Here is a 16,761-nt window from a genome sequence, read left to right as displayed (position 1 = left end):
GATTTAATGAGATTGAGGGTTATAGATAGGTCTGTAGGTTGGTAGGTGTTGATGTGATCGGCGCAATTCGTGGGCCGAAGGGCCTGTTTGTGCTGTAGTGTTCTATGTTCTATGTTTGTACACTCAGGGACAATTTAGCATGGCCAATTCACCTTATCAAGACTCTTTGTACATTAAGGGGTGTAATTTAGTGCGGCCAATTCACCTAATGTACACTCTTTGCACACCAAGGGGTAATTAAGCATGGCTAATTCACCTAATCTACACTCTTTGTACGCTAAGGGGCAATTTAGCACAGCTAATTCACCTAATCTACACTCTTTAATGCACTAAGGGGCAATTCGGCATGGCCAATCAACCTAATCTACACTCTTTGTACACTATGGGGTAATTTAGCATGGCCAATCCACCTAATCTACATTCCATTTACACTAAGGGGCAATTTAGCACAGCCAATCAACCTAACACACACATTTTTGGACTGTCAGAGGAAAATCACGCAGACATGGGGACAACGTGCAAACTCCACACTGACAGCCACCTGAAGCTGGAATTGAACCCTGGATCCCTGGCACCGTGAGGCAGCAGCATTAACCGTGGTGCCATTGTGTCATCCTATCGGGTCCCATCACGGACAAGAGTGGATAATCCCACCCATAGTTTCAGACCAATCACAATGAGACCCAGCTCAGAGTCAAACCAAAGACTTTGGTTATAAATAGAAAAGGTACCAACCTCTCGTGTGCTGTCAACTAGTTCCAGCTCATAACAGTCTTGTGAATGAAACATGTTGGGAGAAGTTAACATAATAAAGCATTCTGCTGATGAGGAATGTCCAATAGCAATGAGGTCCCACCTCTGAATGACATGGAAGAGGTAAAGTGCTGATGTCAAATAAATATATATTTGTTCATTCATTCTTGGGACATAGGCATTGCTGGCTGGCCAGAATTTATTACCTATTCCTCGTTGCCCTTGAGAAGGTGATGGTGAGCTGCTTTCTTGAATCGCTGCAGTCCATGTGCTGTGGGCTGTCCCACAATGCCGTTAGGGAGGGAATTCCAAGATTTTGACCCAGAGACTGTGAAGGAATGGCGATATATTTCCAAGTCAGGTTGGTGAGTGGCTTGGAGGAAATCTTGCAGGTGGTGGTGTTCCCATTTATCTGCTGCCCTTGTCCTAGGTGGAAGTGGTCGTGGACTTGGAAGATGCTGGCTAAGGATCTTTGGTGAACTGTTGCAGCGCATCTTGTAGATAATAAACACTGCTGCTACTGAGCATCAGTGGTGGAGGGAGTGGATGTTTGTAGATGTGGTGCCAATCAAGCGGGCTGCTTTGTCCTGGATGGTGTTGAGCTTCTTGAGTGTTGTTGGAGCTGCACCCATCCAGGCTAGTGAGGGGGTATTCCATCACACTCCTGACTTGTGCCTTGTAGATAGTGGATAGACTTTGGGGAGAGAGGAGGTGAGTTACTCACCACAGTATTCCGAGCCTCTGACCTGCTCTTGTAGCCACTGTGTTTATGTGGTGAGTCCAGTTGAGTTTCTGGTCAATGGGTGCCCCAAGGATATTGACAGTAGGGGATTCAGTGATGGTTACACCATTAAATGTTAAGAGGCGGTGATTAGAGTGTCTCTTATTGGTGATGGTCATGGCATGACTCCAACCAACAGAAAGTTTGCCCCCTGGTATCTGCTGATTCCAGTTTCACTAAGGCTCCTTAATGCCGCACTCTGTCGAATGGATCTTTTGGTGGGTATCAGTGCTGAGGCTATCAGTGTTCACTGGTCATATTGAAAAATATGACAGCAACCTCCGGTATCCGCAGATACGCTGCTGAATATGCAAGTCAGGAAGCACTGCTCCTCTCGTGGCTTTGCTCCTACAGTATCTCACCAAGACATGTGGCATTCCAACGTGTAGAAGGTCCTGAAGTTTTGATAATTACTTGTTGGATACTCACTGAACAATGGGAAGGATTAGGGTTTGTCCATTCAGTAGTAAGTAAATTAATTACTCCCAACAGTCTGTGTGGGTTTCCCCTGAGTGCTCTGGTTTCCTCCCACTTGTACGAGCCAAGTTTTTTTACACAAAGGGTGGTGGGTGCCTGGAACTCACTGCCGGGGGAGCAGGTACAATAGTGACTTTTAAGGGGTGCCTTGACAAATACATGAATAGGATAGAACATAGAACACTACAGCACAAACAGGCCCTTCGGCCCACAAGTTGCGCCGATCACATCTATACCTACCAAGCCATAGAACTATCTGTAACTCCCAATGCCATTAATAGAACATTGGATGGGAATAGAGGGATATGATGCCTGGAAGGATAAAGGGTTTTAGTTTAGTCAGGCAGCATGGTCAGCTTGGAGGGCTGATGGGCCTGTTCTTGTGCTGTAATTTTCTTTGTTCTTGTTCTTTGTTCACAGTCCAAAGATGTGCAGGTTAGTGCATTTGCCATGCTAATTTGCACCTTAGTGTCCTGGGATGAATAGGTTAAAAGGATTAGCCAGGGTAAATATGTGGGGTTACGGGTATAGGGCTTATGGGATTGTTGTTGGTGCAGACTCAATGATCCGAATCGCCTCCTCTGCATGTAGGAATTCTATGATTCTAATAACCTCCCTGGAACTGAAAATTTCATTTCTCCAGATTTTTAAAAATGTTGACAATTGTAAACAATTAAGATAAAGATATTTTTTCATTTTTTTCTATCTATCTATCTATCTATCTATCTATCTATCTATCTATCTATCTATCTATCTATCTATCTATCGATGTATCTCCTAATCTCATCTTTCTCACTCCGTCTGTTTCACTTTCGGTAATGATTTCACACTGGATTATACATCCTGATGTATAGTTCCTGGTTTAGACTTTGCGTGCCTCAGTGAAGATTCTTCAAGCTGATTGCAGTTGAGGATCATGCAGCCCGAGGCTTCCGTCGCCAGGTCAGGTTCACAGGTCAGCAAACCCGGACATTAAAAAAAGGCCAGCCCGCAGGTCAGGTTTTTGATCAGAAGGAGGCAGGCTGAAAGAGCAGTCGGGGTGGACAATCCCAGAATTAATGTGGAGACTGCTGGGTGTGGAGACAGGCTGTGTGGAGACAGGTTGTATGCAGACAGGCTGTATGGAGACAGGCTGTGTGGAGACAGGCTGTATGGAGACAGGTTGTATGGAGACAGACTGTATGGAGACAGGTTGTATGGAGACAGGCTGTGTGGAGACAGGTTGTATGGAGACAGGCTGTATGGAGACAGGCTGTGTGGAGACAGGCTGTATGGAGACAGGTTGTATGGAGACAGGCTGTGTGGAGACAGGCTGTGTGGAGACAGGCTGTATGGAGACAGGCTGTGTGGAGACAGGCTGTGTGGAGACAGGTTGTATGCAGACAGGCTGTATGGAGACAGGCTGTGTGGAGACAGGCTGTATGGAGACAGGTTGTATGGAGACAGGCTGTATAGAGACAGGTTGTATGGAGACAGGCTGTATGGAGACAGGTTGTATGGAGACAGGCTGTATGGAACAGGCTGTGTGGAGACAGGCTGTATGGAGACAGGTTGTATGGAGACAGGCTGTGTGGAGACAGGCTGTATAGAGACAGGTTGTATGGAGACAGGCTGTGTGGAGACAGGCTGTATGGAGACAGGCTGTATGGAACAGGCTGTGGGGAGACAGGCTGTATGGAGACAGGTTGTATGGAGACAGGCTGTATGGAGACAGGCTGTATGGAACAGGCTGTGGGGAGACAGGCTGTATGGAGACAGGTTGTATGGAGACAGGCTGTGTGGAGACAGGCTATATGGAGACAGTTTGTATGGAGACAGGCTGTATGGAACAGGCTGTGTGGAGACAGGCTGTATGGAGACAGGTTGTATGGAGACAGGCTGTGTGGAGACAGGTTGTAAAGAGACAGGTTGTATGGAGACAGGCTGTGTGGAGACAGGCTGTATAGAGACAGGCTGTATGGAGACAGGCTGTATGGAGACAGGCTGTATGGAACAGGCTGTGGGGAGACAGGCTGTATGGAGACAGGTTGTATGGAGACAGGCTGTGTGGAGACAGGCTGTATAGAGACAGGTTGTATGGAGACAGGCTGTATGGAGACAGGTTGTATGGAGACAGGCTGTATGGAACAGGCTGTGTGGAGACAGGCTGTATGGAGACAGGTTGTATGGAGACAGGCTGTGTGGAGACAGGCTGTGTAGAGACAGGTTGTATGGAGACAGGCTGTGTGGAGACAGGTTGTATGGAGACAGGCTGTGGGGAGACAGGCTGTATGGAGACAGGCGGTGTGGAGACAGGCTGACTGGAGGCAGGTTGTATGGAGACAGGTTGTATAGAGACAGGTTGTATGGAGACAGGCTGTATGGAGACAGGCTGTATGGAGACAGGCTGTGTGGAGACAGGTTGTATAGAGACAGGTTGTATGGAGACAGGCTGTGGGGAGACAGGTTGTATGGAGACAGGCTGTGTGGAGACAGGCTGTATGGAGACAGGTTGTATGGAGACAGGCTGTGGGGAAACAGGCTGTATGGAGACAGGCTGTGTGGAGACAGGTTGTATGGAGACAGGCTGTGAGGAGACAGGCTGTATGGAGACAGGCTGTGGGGAGACAGGCTGTATGGAGACAGGCTGTGTGGAGACAGGTTGTATGGAGACAGGCTGTGTGGAGACAGGCTGTATGGAGATAGGCTGTGGGGAGACAGGCTGTATGGAGACAGGCTGTGTGGAGACAGGCTGTGGGGAGACAGGCTGTATGGAGACAGGCTGTGTGGAGACAGGCTGTGTGGAGACAGGCTGTGTGGAGACAGGCTGTGTGGAGACAGGTTGTATGGAGACAGGTTGTATGAAGACAGGCTGTGTGGAGACAGGCTATGGGGAGGCAGGCTGTATGGAGACAGGCTGTGGGGAGACAGGCTGTATGGAGACAGGTTGTATGGAGACAGGCTGTGTGGATACAGGCTGTGTGGAGACAGGCTGTGTGGAGTCAGGTTGTATAGAGACAGGTTGTATGGAGACAGGCTGTGTGGAGACAGGCTGTATGGAGACAGGCTGTGGGGAAACAGGCTGTATGGAGACAGGCTGTGTGGAGACAGGCTGTATGGAGACAGGTTGTATGGAGACAGGCTGTATGGAGACAGGCTGTATGGAGACAGGCTGTGTGGAGACAGGCTGTGTGGAGACAGGCTGTATAGAGACAGGTTGTATGGAGACAGGCTGTATGGAGACAGGCTGTGTGGAGACAGGTTGTATGGAGACAGGCTGTATGGAGACAGGCTGTGTGGAGACAGGCTGTATGGAGACAGGTTGTATGGAGACAGGCTGTGTGGAGACAGGCTGTATAGAGACAGGTTGTGTGGAGACAGGCTGTGTGGAGACAGGCTGTATGGAGACAGGTTGTATGGAGACAGGCTGTGTGGAGACAGGCTGTGTGGAGACAGGCTGTATGGAGACAGGTTGTATGGAGACAGGCTGTGTGGAGACAGGCTGTGTGGAGACAGGTTGTTTGGAGACAGGCTGTGTGGAGACAGGCTGTGTGGAGACAGGCTGAGTGGAGACAGGCTGTGTGGAGACAGGTTGTGTGGAGACAGGTTGTGTGGAGACAGGCTGAGTGGAGACAGACTGAGTGGAGACAGGCTGTGTGGAGACAGGTTGTGTGGAGACAGGCTGTGTGGAGACAGGTTGTGTGGAGACAGGTTGTGTGGAGACAGGCTGTGGGGAGACAGGCTGTGTGGAGACAGGTTGTGTGGAGACAGGTTGTGTGGAGACAGGTTGTGTGGAGACAGGTTGTATGGAGACAGGCTGTGTGGAGACAGGTTGTGTGGAGACAGGCTGTGTGGAGACAGGTTGTGTGGAGATAGGTTGTGTGGAGACAGGTTGTATGGAGGTAGGCTGTGGGGAGACAGGCTGTGTGGAGACAGGTTGTGTGGAGACAGGTTGTGTGGAGACAGGTTGTATGGAGGTAGGCTGTGGGGAGACAGGCTGTGTGGAGACAGGCTGTATGGAGACAGGCTGTGTGGAGACAGGCTGTATGGAGACAGGCTGTATAGAGACAGGTTGTATGGAGACAGGCTGTGTGGAGACAGGCTGAGTGGAGACAGGTTGTATGGAGACCGACTGTATGGAGACAGGTTGTATGGAGACAGGCTGTGTGGAGACAGGCTATATGGAGACAGGCTGAGAATGGAGGCAGGCTGGGTGTGGGTGCAGGCTGGGTGCAAGGCCTATATCTGTGCTCCGGTAGTATGTACACATCATTAAAAAAAAATTATTTTGTAAGTTATAATATTAAACTGTCTTCCATCTTGAGCCAGTGCATTCTAGATCATAACAACCTGTCAAATAGGAACATAGGGATGAACTGGACAAGACAGGGTTATGTAGTGTACCAGTCTAGCCTTGGTTCTGAAAGATCTCACAATGCTTCTCAAATCTCTCCCTCATTTTGTTTTATCCAGGTCATTTATCAAATGCCTCTTGAATCATCCATCCATGCTATTCTACTCAGTCATCATCCGCAGCGTAAACTACTTAAATCCACATTAGGCCTGTTCTAAGCCTGAAACATACAGCACTTTGTATAATTAATGGTCATGGCTCAGATTTTAGTCTGGACATCATGTGTGTAGAGTCAGGAGAATTCCCAATTCATGAACCCAATCAGGGAAAACTGGCCTGGGACATTAGGTTTTCACCCTGGGCTGGTGGGGTTCCCTGGGAGTTGGAGTGGGCGACCCCAGAATGTGTGCAGAGGTTGCTGGGTACAGAGGCAGGATGAACAGGCTACCTTGGTACTGGAGTTTAATTAAAAGGTGACAGAAACAATACAAAAGAGCCCTCCAGCCTCCAAAACCCTCTGTACACTCCCCATGCCCCATCCAAGCCCCGATGCTCCCACAAACTTCAGCCTCACTCCATGCCAAATTATGCCCACCCATGGACCCCTCATCGTCTCCATGCCAACCTATTCCACCACTCATCTCCATGCCAACTTAGTGCCAACCAACTCATGCCCTCACACCCCCTCATCCTTGAAGGAGGTCTGTCGCAGTGCAATCTTGGCCTACGGTAAACGTACTGATGCTCAACTTGTCTGTACCTTACCTTGACCCCATGTGCAAGGTCAATTCTCAGCTTTGTCGAGCGAATACACTCCTAGCTCCATGAGCCACATGTGAAGAAGCAAGTGCCTTTGCCAAGCTATCATTTGAAATGTCCTTGCTGCCCTCTCTCCAGGCTAATTTTCAGAAAGTAGTGAAAAGAATCGTTCTCAGTACCCAGAGAGTCGAAACAAATAAATTTCACTTCCCTCTTGTCCTTCTATTTCCCCGAGTTTTCAGAGTCATAGAGGTTTACAGTATGGCAACAGGCCCTTTGGCCCAAATTGTCCATGCCACCCTTTTTTTTAAAACCCCTAAGCTAATCCCAATTGCCGCATTTGGCCCATATCCCTCTATACCCATTGTGCCCATGTAACTGTCTAAATGCTTTTCAAAAGATAAAATTGTACCCACCTCTACTAATACCTCTGGCAGCTTGTTCCAGACACTCACTACCCTCTGCGTGAAAAAATTGCCCTTCTAGACGCTCTTGCATCTCTCCCCTCTCACCTTAAACCTATGCCCTCTAGTTTTTGACTCTCCCGCCTTTGGGAAAAGATGTTGACTATCTACCTTGTCTCTGCCCCTCATTATGTTATAGATCTCTATAAGGTCACCTCGCAGCTCCTACGCTCCAGAGAAAAAAATCTCAGTCGATTCAGCCTCCCCTTATACCTCAATTCATCAAGTCCCGATAGCATCCTAGTAAACCTTTTCTGCACTCTTTCTAGTTTAATAATATCCTTTCTATAATAGGGTGACCAGAATTGCACACAGTATTCCAAGTGTGGCCTTACCAATGTCTTGTACAACTTTAACAAGACGTTCCAAATCCTGTATTCAATGTTTTGACCGATGAAACCAAGCATGCCGAATGCCTTCTTCACCACCCCGTCCACCTGTGACTCCACTTTCAAGGAGCTATGAACATGTACCCTTCGATCTCTTTGTTCTGTAACTCTCCCCAGTGCCCTACCATTTACTGAGTAAGTCCTGCCCTGGTTCAATCTACCAAAATGCATCAGCTCAGATTTGTCTAAATTAAACTCCATCTACCATTCGTCAGCTCACTGGCCCAATTGATCAAGATCCCGCTGCAATTGGAGATAACTTTCTTCACTGTCCACTATGCCACCAATCTTGGTGTCATCTGCAAACTTACTAACCATGCCCCCTATCTTCTCATCTAAATCATTAATATAAATGACAAATAACAGTGGGCCCAGCACTGATCCCTGAGGTACAACACTAGTCAAAGTTTTCCAGTTTGAAAAACAACTCTCTACAACCACAAGCCAATTTTGTATCCATTTAGATACCTCACCCTGAATCCTGTGAGATTTAACCTTGTGCAACAACCTACTATGCGGCACCTTGTCAAAGGCCTTGTTAAAGTCCATGTAGACAACATCAACCCCATTGCCTTCATCCATCTTCTCGGTTACCCCTTCAAAAAACTCAGTTAAATTCGTGAGACATGATTTTCCACTCACAAAACCATGCTGACTGTCCCTAATCAGTTCTTGCATCTCTAAATGCCTGTAGATCCTGTCTCTCAAAATACCTTCCAACAATTTACCCACCACAGATTTGAGGCTCACTGGCCTGTAGTTCCCAGGCTTTTCCCTGCAACCCTTTTTAAACAAAGGCACAACATTTGCCACCCTCCAATCTTCAGGCGCCTCACCCATGACTATCGATGATTCAAATATCTCTGCTAGAAGACTCGCAGTTTCCTCCCTAGCATTCCACAATATCCTGGGATACACTTCATCAGGTCCCAGGGATTTATCTACCTTGATGTGCTTTAAGACTTCCAGCACCTGCTTCTCTGTAACATGTACACTCCTCAAGACATCGCTATTAATTTCCCCAAGTTCCCTAACATCCATGCTTTTTTCAACAGTAAATACTGATGAGAAATATTCACTTAGGATCTCTCCCATCTCTTGTGGATCCGTAGGATGAAGGGCAGATCTAACTGAAAAATAATACTGACAGCCTAGATAGAGTGAGTATGGAGAGGATGTTTCCATTAGTGGGAGAGACTAGAACTAGAGGACACAATCTCAGAGTGAAGGGATGCTGCTTTAAAACTGAGATGAGGAGAAATTTCTTCAACCAGAGGGTGGGAATCTGCGGAACTCAATGTTCAGAGGGCTTTGAAGGCCAGATCATTGAGTGTCTTTAAGGCAGAGATAGATAGGTTTTTGATCAATAAGGAGATCAAGGGTTATGGGGAGAGGGCAGGAGAATGAGAATCATCTCAGCCATGACTGAATGGCAGAGCAGACCCAATGAGCTGAATGACTTAATTCTGCTCCTGTATGTTGTGGTCTTATGGATGCATGTTTAGCTAAACTGAACAAATTAAGGTTGTTCTCATTGGCTACTGGTACAAAGAATAAGGGACAGGGATTTAAGTTTTGTGTATAAATAGGAAGAATGTGAGAAAGGTTTTTTTTATTCAAGGAGCAATAATGACTTGGAACTTGCTGTCTCAGAGAAGAGAGAGGAAGAAGGGAGAATATGACTTTAAAAGAAAAATGAATATTTTTAAGTTAAGTTTATTTATTAGTGTCATAAGTAGGCTTACATTAACACTGCAATGAAGTTCCTGTGAAAATCCCCTAGTTGCCACACTCCTTGTTCGGGAGAATTTAGCATGGCTAATGTACCTAACCAGTGCGTCTTTCAGACTGTGGGAGGGAACTGGAGCACCCGGAGAAAACCTACGCAGGCACGGGGAGGGCGTGCAAACTCCACACAGACAGTGACCCAAGCTGGGAATCGAACCCGGATCCCTGGTGCTGTGAGGCAGCAGTGCCAACCTCTTGGGCCCTGAGGATAAGCACTTTTGAAATAAACTCTCAGAGATACACGGACAGTGTGAGGAATGGGTTCAGACTGGATGGTTCTGTGCAGACACTCGATGGATCAAATGGCCTCCTTCTGTGCCATAATTTATCTAGGACCCAAAGGATGATGGACATGGGTTAGATTACTGCATCCCAGAATGCTATTTAGCTTCACTTCTCCATGCACCTTATCTTCCTCATTCGAGGTCACCACAATGCAACTTATTAATGCTCCCGCAATGCCATGCATGCATTCTCTCATACCAGCGAAGATAAGCAGGCAGGTGCTTATCTTGTCTTGAGGGCTGGATTTTGCATGTCAGTAGGGAAAGTAAAAACCTGACATTCTCAGTTCACCCCCTGTTGTTCTTTCAAAATACATTTTAACTCCTTTCCTGCCCACGCCTCCGAACAGACAGCTGCCAAATACAAAAAAAAGCAGCAGAAAATATTTTTTTGCTCACTTCATTTTACGCAGAATGCTTCCTTACAAATGAGTCAGGTTTTGTAAATGCACAGTCTAATTTATTTACAGGCACATGACTGAGGTTTGCTTTCTCATATACCCAGAAGGGGCGAAGGCTCAGTTCTATTATTGTGGAAACTACAAGCATGAAAACACTGTATAATTGAATTACCTTCACTGAAAAACATTGCACGGTTACTTGTATTAATGGAATCAAGGTTTTTCTGACAACTTACCAAGGTATAGTAAAAAAAAAGAACCCTTTCGTCTCAGTTACAGATCCATTTACTTGCTGTGATTGACTGTATATCTTTCGGGATAAAGAACATTCTACCTTTTCGTTGAGATTAAGATATATTTTGTGACAGGAAATGCTTTCAGAATAGCAGTGGCCTCGAATTGCATTGTCACAGTACTTTGGAAGCTATCAATAAAGACTGCAGGAAATCATGCAGATCAATAAAGGAACTGTTCTACCAAAGCTGCTGGTTATGAAAGAATGACACAGAGTTAGATTTTCAGAAATAACCTCGGGTCATTCAGGATTGGTGGGTAGAAATCTTCTCCTTCACTTTGATCTCTCGAATCCATACCTTTACCAAGCAAGAGGACAGAATGGAGACTGGTGAGGGAGTATTTCATGAAAGGCAGCACTCTGGGGACCTTGGAGTATTATTCACAAATCCCTGAAGGCAGGTGAATGAGACAGTTAAGAAGGCATATGGGACACTTGCTTTCATCAGTCGTTGTATGGACTGAAATCACACAATATTTTTGCCTCAACTACATTCTGTGGTAGTAAGCTCCACACATTCACCACTCTCTGGGTGAAGAAATTTCTCCTCACTTCAGTTCTAAAAGAACATAAGAACATAAGAAATAGGAGCAGGAGTAGGCCATCTAGCCCCTCGAGCCTGCCCCGCCATTCAATAAGATCATGGCTGATCTGTTGTGGCTCAGTTCCACTTTCCCGCCCTCTCCCCATAACCCTTAATCCCCTCTCTTATCAAGAACCCATCAACCCGCTTCTTAAAAATATTTAGCGAGGCAGCCTCCACCACTTCAACGGGCAGAGAATTCCAGAGATTCACCACCCTTTGAGTGAAGAAGTTCCTCCTCAACTCCGTTCTAAACCGCCTCCCCTTTATCTTGAGGCTGTGCCCCCTAGTCCTACTGTCTTTTTTGAGCAGGAAGAGTCTCTCCACCTCTATCCTATCCATCCCATTCATCATCTTATACGTCTCAATGAGATCTCCCCTCATTCTTCTAAACTCTAACGAGTACAAGCCTAGTTTATTCAGCCTCTCCTCATAGCTCAATCCCCTCAACTCCGGTATCAGCCTAATAAACCTCCTCTGCACTCCCTCCAGGGCCAAAATATCCTTGCGCAGGTGCGGCGCCCAAAACTGCACACAGTACTCCAGCTGCGGCCTCACCAATGCCCTATACAGCTGCAGCAAGACCTCCCTACTTTTATATTCAATCCCCCTCGCTATGAAGGCCAGCATCCCATTCGCCTTCCTGACCACCTGCTGCACCTGCAAGCTGGGTTTTTGCGACTCATGCACAAGGACCCCGAGGTCCCTCTGCACCGTCGCCTGCTGCAGTTTACCCCTTATCCTCAAACTATGACCCCTAGTTCTGAACCATTGGGAACGTTCTTTCCGAATCTACCTTGTCTAACCCTGTTCGAATTTTATAAGTTTCTATGAGATTCCCTCTCATTCTTCTAAACCCCAGTGAATATAATCCCCACCGACTTAGTCTCCCCTCTTATGAGCTATCATCCCAGGAATCAGCCTGGTAACCCTTCACTGCACTCCCTCTATAGCAAGGACATCCTTCCTCAGATAAGGACACCCAAAACTGTGCACAATACTCCAGGTGTGGCCTCACCTGTACAATTGCAGTAAAGCATCCCTATTCCTAAAGGAGAAATTTCTTCACCCAGACATTGATCAGACTGTGGAATTCACTACCCACAGAAAGTAGTTGAGGCCAAGTATTGAATGTTTTCAAGAAGCAGTTAGATTTAGCATTTGAGGCGAAAGGGATCAAAGGATATGGTGGGGGGGGGGACGGGGTGGGGGGGGGAGGCTGGATTAGGCTATGGAGTTGGGTGATCAGACATGATCAAAATGAATTGTGGAGTAGGCTCAAGATACCAAATGGCCTCCTCCGGCTCCTACATTCAATGTATCTATGTTTAACCCCGAATTGGTAATAATCCATTTGCCAAAACAGTTAACATCCTTACAGATGTGGAACTAGTATCACCTCCAAACCAGATTGGGTAAAGATGCCATGTTTCCTGCCCTAAAGAAATATAAGTGGCCAGGACGCTAATATTTCATTATTATTCAGGGGTTTTTTTTATTTTTAGATGTTTTCTAATTCAGCTTCTCACATTGGCATGGTAGAGTTTGAACTCACATTCCGCAGGAGCGTTGAGCAAGTCCTCTGCTGGTGAGCTTGCATCTGACAGCAGTCGAAACCCAGCTACCCACTGTTTTTCCAGCCTCTCTTACCCCCTGTCCCAAATCCAGCCAATAATCACTCCACTATCATACCCTGCTATCTTAGAGTCTTTTAATCCACATACAAGGAGCATTGTCATGGCGTCACAGTGGTTAGCACTGCTGCCTCACAGTGCAAGGGACTCGTGTGCAGTTTACACATTTCCCCATGTCTGCGTGGGTTTCCTCCAGGTCCTCCAGTTACTTCCCAAAGTCCAAAAGATGTGCTGGTTAGGTGCATTGACTCTGCTAAACTTGCCCTCCGTGTACCCAAACAAGTGACTAGGAGATTTTCACAGTAACTTAATTGCAGCATTAATGTAAGCCTCCTTGTGATTGATCAATAGAACGTTTTCGATACAAATTATTGTAGTGGTCTTCTGACCATGGGAGTTAAGGCCTTATTGTTGGGATAGAATAGCCCAAACTGACAAAGTGATTGCATGTCAGAATGGAAGTTCTTCATGTTTGCAATAGTTCCAATATTGATTGTCCACTTATTTAAAGCAAAATTATTGGGGAGCTTTTTATCACAGATAGGTGTTCAGAATAGCCATCAGAAATAACCTAGGAAACATTTAATGAGATTATAGAAACTAAATATTTCATTTGGAAGAATGTCTCACCTATGGATGAGCACAAGGAGCCAAGGTTTCCCTGAGTTCAAACAATCCCTTGTTCAAAGTTCAGATAACTTATTTGCAATTATATTTTTTACTTGTAGGTTTATCCTGTTTTGGAATTTTGCGGTAAAATATCAAAGTATTGCCTCAGGGCTGGTAATCCAGAGACCCAGGGTAAAGCTCTGGAGACCACAGTTCAAATCCCATTAGAGCAGATGGCGAATTCAATAAAAATCTGGATTAAAAAATCTAATGATCGTGAAATAAATGTCGTAAGAAGAAACAAAGCAAATTGTTGCGGATGCTGGAATTTAAAACAGAGACAAAAAATGCTGGAAAATCTCAGCAGGTCTGATAGCATCTGTGGAGGGAGAATAGAGCCAATACTTTGGCACCAATTCAGGGGGCAGACAAGGCTAGGAGAGCGGCATTCTCTGTTGGCCTGGGGCAGGATTGTATAAGCCTCAGGCGGACGTTTCTGTCCAAAGTCTGCCCTTGACTCTGGATGACTCTGTCAGACCTGCTGAGATTTTCCAACATTTTCTGTTTTTGTATCGTGAAAACCCATCTGGTTCACTAGTGATTTGATTTGATTTATTATTGTCACATGTATTAACATTCAGTGAAAAGTATTGTTCTTTGCGCGCTATACAGACAAAGCATAGTGTTCATAGAGAAGGAAACATGAGAGTGCAGAATGTAGTGTTACAATCATAGCCAGGATTTAGAGAAAGATCAACTTAATGCAAGATAATTCAAAAGTCTGACGGCATTAGCGAAGAAGCTGTTCTTGAATCGCTTGGTACATGACCTCAGATTTTTGTATCTTTTTCCTGACAGAAGAAAGTAGAAGAGTGATTGTCCAGGGGTCCTTAATTATGCTGGCTGCTTTGCCGAGACAGTGGGAAGTGTAGACAGAGTCAATGGATGGGAGGCTGGTTTGCGTGATGGATTGGGCTACATTCTCAACTTTTGTGGTTTCTTGCGACCTTGGGTAGAGCCAGAGCCGTACCAAGGTGTGATACAACCAGAAAGAATATTTTCTTTGGTGGACCTGGAAAAGTTAGTGAGAGTCGTAGCTGACATGCCAAATTTCCTTAGTATTCTGAGAAAGTAGAGACATTGGTGGGCTTTCTTAACTATAGTGTCCTTTTAGGGAAGAAATCTGCCGTTCTTATCTGGCCTGGCCTACATGTGACTCCAGAGTCACAGCAATGTGGTTGGCTCTTCAATGGCTTAGCTCAGTTCAAGGGGCAATTAGGAATGGGCAATAAATGTTGGCCCAGCCAACGACATCCACATCCCCTGAACGAATGAAATAAACAGGCTGGTGAGCCTTTGTTGCACTGCCTATTGGGTGAGTATGTCCCTCCATTGGTGAGGAGACCAAAACAACACAGAGTACTTCAGGTGTGGTCTTACTAATGCCTTCTGCATTTCCAATGTACTGTATCAAATACCTTTAACTCCAATTAGTCCTACATTTAACCACAGAACCTTAAGGGAATGTAAGTCAAGTCGCATGCAAGAACGCATGCCATCTGTCCTGATAAACTAATGCTTAAATCCCCAGCAATGGTTTGCTAAATCTGCACTGTACCCACCCCAGGCCAAAATATCCTTCCTAGGATGTGGTCCAGAGCTGAATATAGTTCTCCAGATGGATATTGACCAGAAGCAAGCTTTAAGCACTGTTGTCTCATTAATGGATCAATCATGCATAAGAGTAAACAAAAGTAACATCAACTTTTGATGCATGCAAATCAATGGCAATATCAATTTAAATTTATATCTTTATCATGATATCCTTATGGGTGGCACAGTGGTTAGCACTGCTGCCTTGCAGCACCAGGGATCCGGGTTCAATTCCTGACCTCGGGTCAATGTATGTGTGCATCTCCTCCATGTGTCTATACGGGTTTCCCCTGGATGCCCCAGTTTCCTCCCACGCTCCAAAGATATGTATGTTAGGTGGATTGGCCATGCTAAATTGCTCCTTAGTGTCAGGGGGATTTGCAGGGAAAATGAGTGGGGTTACGGGGATAAGGCCTGTGTGGGATTGTCATTGGTGCAGGCTGGATGGGCCAAATGGCTTTCTTCTGCACTGTAGGGATTCTGTGTTTCTATGACTTCAATGTGATTCACGAAGATAACAGCTTGGATATATCAAGGTTAAGGTGAATATTCTTGATTCTTTTTTTTCATATCAAAGATATTTTCAGCAAGCTGAATAATTGTTATGTGTTGGTATATGAAACATCATATACACCTGTGCTCCAGATACCGAATGTGATGTTTTATGTATTAAATATGCAGATATTAATATTGTCCAGGCATGTCATTTTTTGACAATTCTAGTTCCCGTGGCTTTTGGATCATTCTGTTTCCCTTTCTCCATGAATAGGTTTGTGTGCACGGGTCATGAGAAGGAAGGGCACCATCTGCAAATGTTACCTGTGTGTTTTGTCTATTACCTCTTTCGCGTCCCTGAATGACAGGGCTATCATCTGATTCCATGTCAAAATATGTTTGAAGAAGCATTTGGATAGCAGTGAGGATGTCAAGTGGCAAACGCAATTAACAGACCCACTTCCCCATCTTGATCATTACAGCACCACATAGAAATGATGTAACATTTTGGTACTTAGACCAAAACATTTTTAAGGGAATAATTTACCTTGTACGGTGCAATTGTTCATATTCACAAACCATGAGCTATGTTTAGTGGCTAACTTAATATTGCACAGTGCACAGTTGGTCACAAAACATCTTGTGCTCATTGTGTGGACTAAATTCTGCTGATTGCTGTACTGCTATATGTAGAGTGAACAGTTCCTGTACTTGCTATTCCCAGTTATTTCCAAAAGAAACGGTGCTAAATCGTTGAGGTTTGATGGTAGCCAAAGGAATACAGTGGTTAGCACTGTAGCCAGGGACCTAGGTAAGTTTGGTTAAGTTTATTTATTAGTGGCACAAGTGTGCTTACATTAACGCTGCAATGAACATACTGTGAAAATCCCTTAGACGCCACGCTCCGGCACCTGTTTGGGTACACTGAGGGAGAATTTAACATGGCTAATGCCATCTAATCAGCACGTCTTTCCGACTGTGGGAGGAAATCTGGGCACTTGGAGAAAACCCACATGCTGACATGGGAGGAACGTTCTGACTCCGCACAGACAGTAACCCAAGT

The 16,761-nt window shown here is 45.7% G+C and overlaps 1 protein-coding gene across 3 annotated transcripts in view; it reads left to right on the top strand.

Moving 5' to 3' along the window:
- The window catches only part of ncam2a (neural cell adhesion molecule 2a), a 1,336,232-nt gene that overhangs the window by 1,266,428 nt on the left and 53,043 nt on the right, over positions 1-16,761 (top strand). The gene's annotated exons all lie outside the window — the stretch shown is intronic.

Source organism: Carcharhinus amblyrhynchos, chromosome 15 (assembly GCF_965287045.1).
Source record: "Carcharhinus amblyrhynchos chromosome 15, sCarAmb.v2.hapA, whole genome shotgun sequence".
Lineage (NCBI taxonomy): Eukaryota > Metazoa > Chordata > Chondrichthyes > Carcharhiniformes > Carcharhinidae > Carcharhinus > Carcharhinus amblyrhynchos.
Note: the sequence above shows the minus strand (reverse complement) of the source record. Positions and strands in the feature narration are given on the sequence as shown.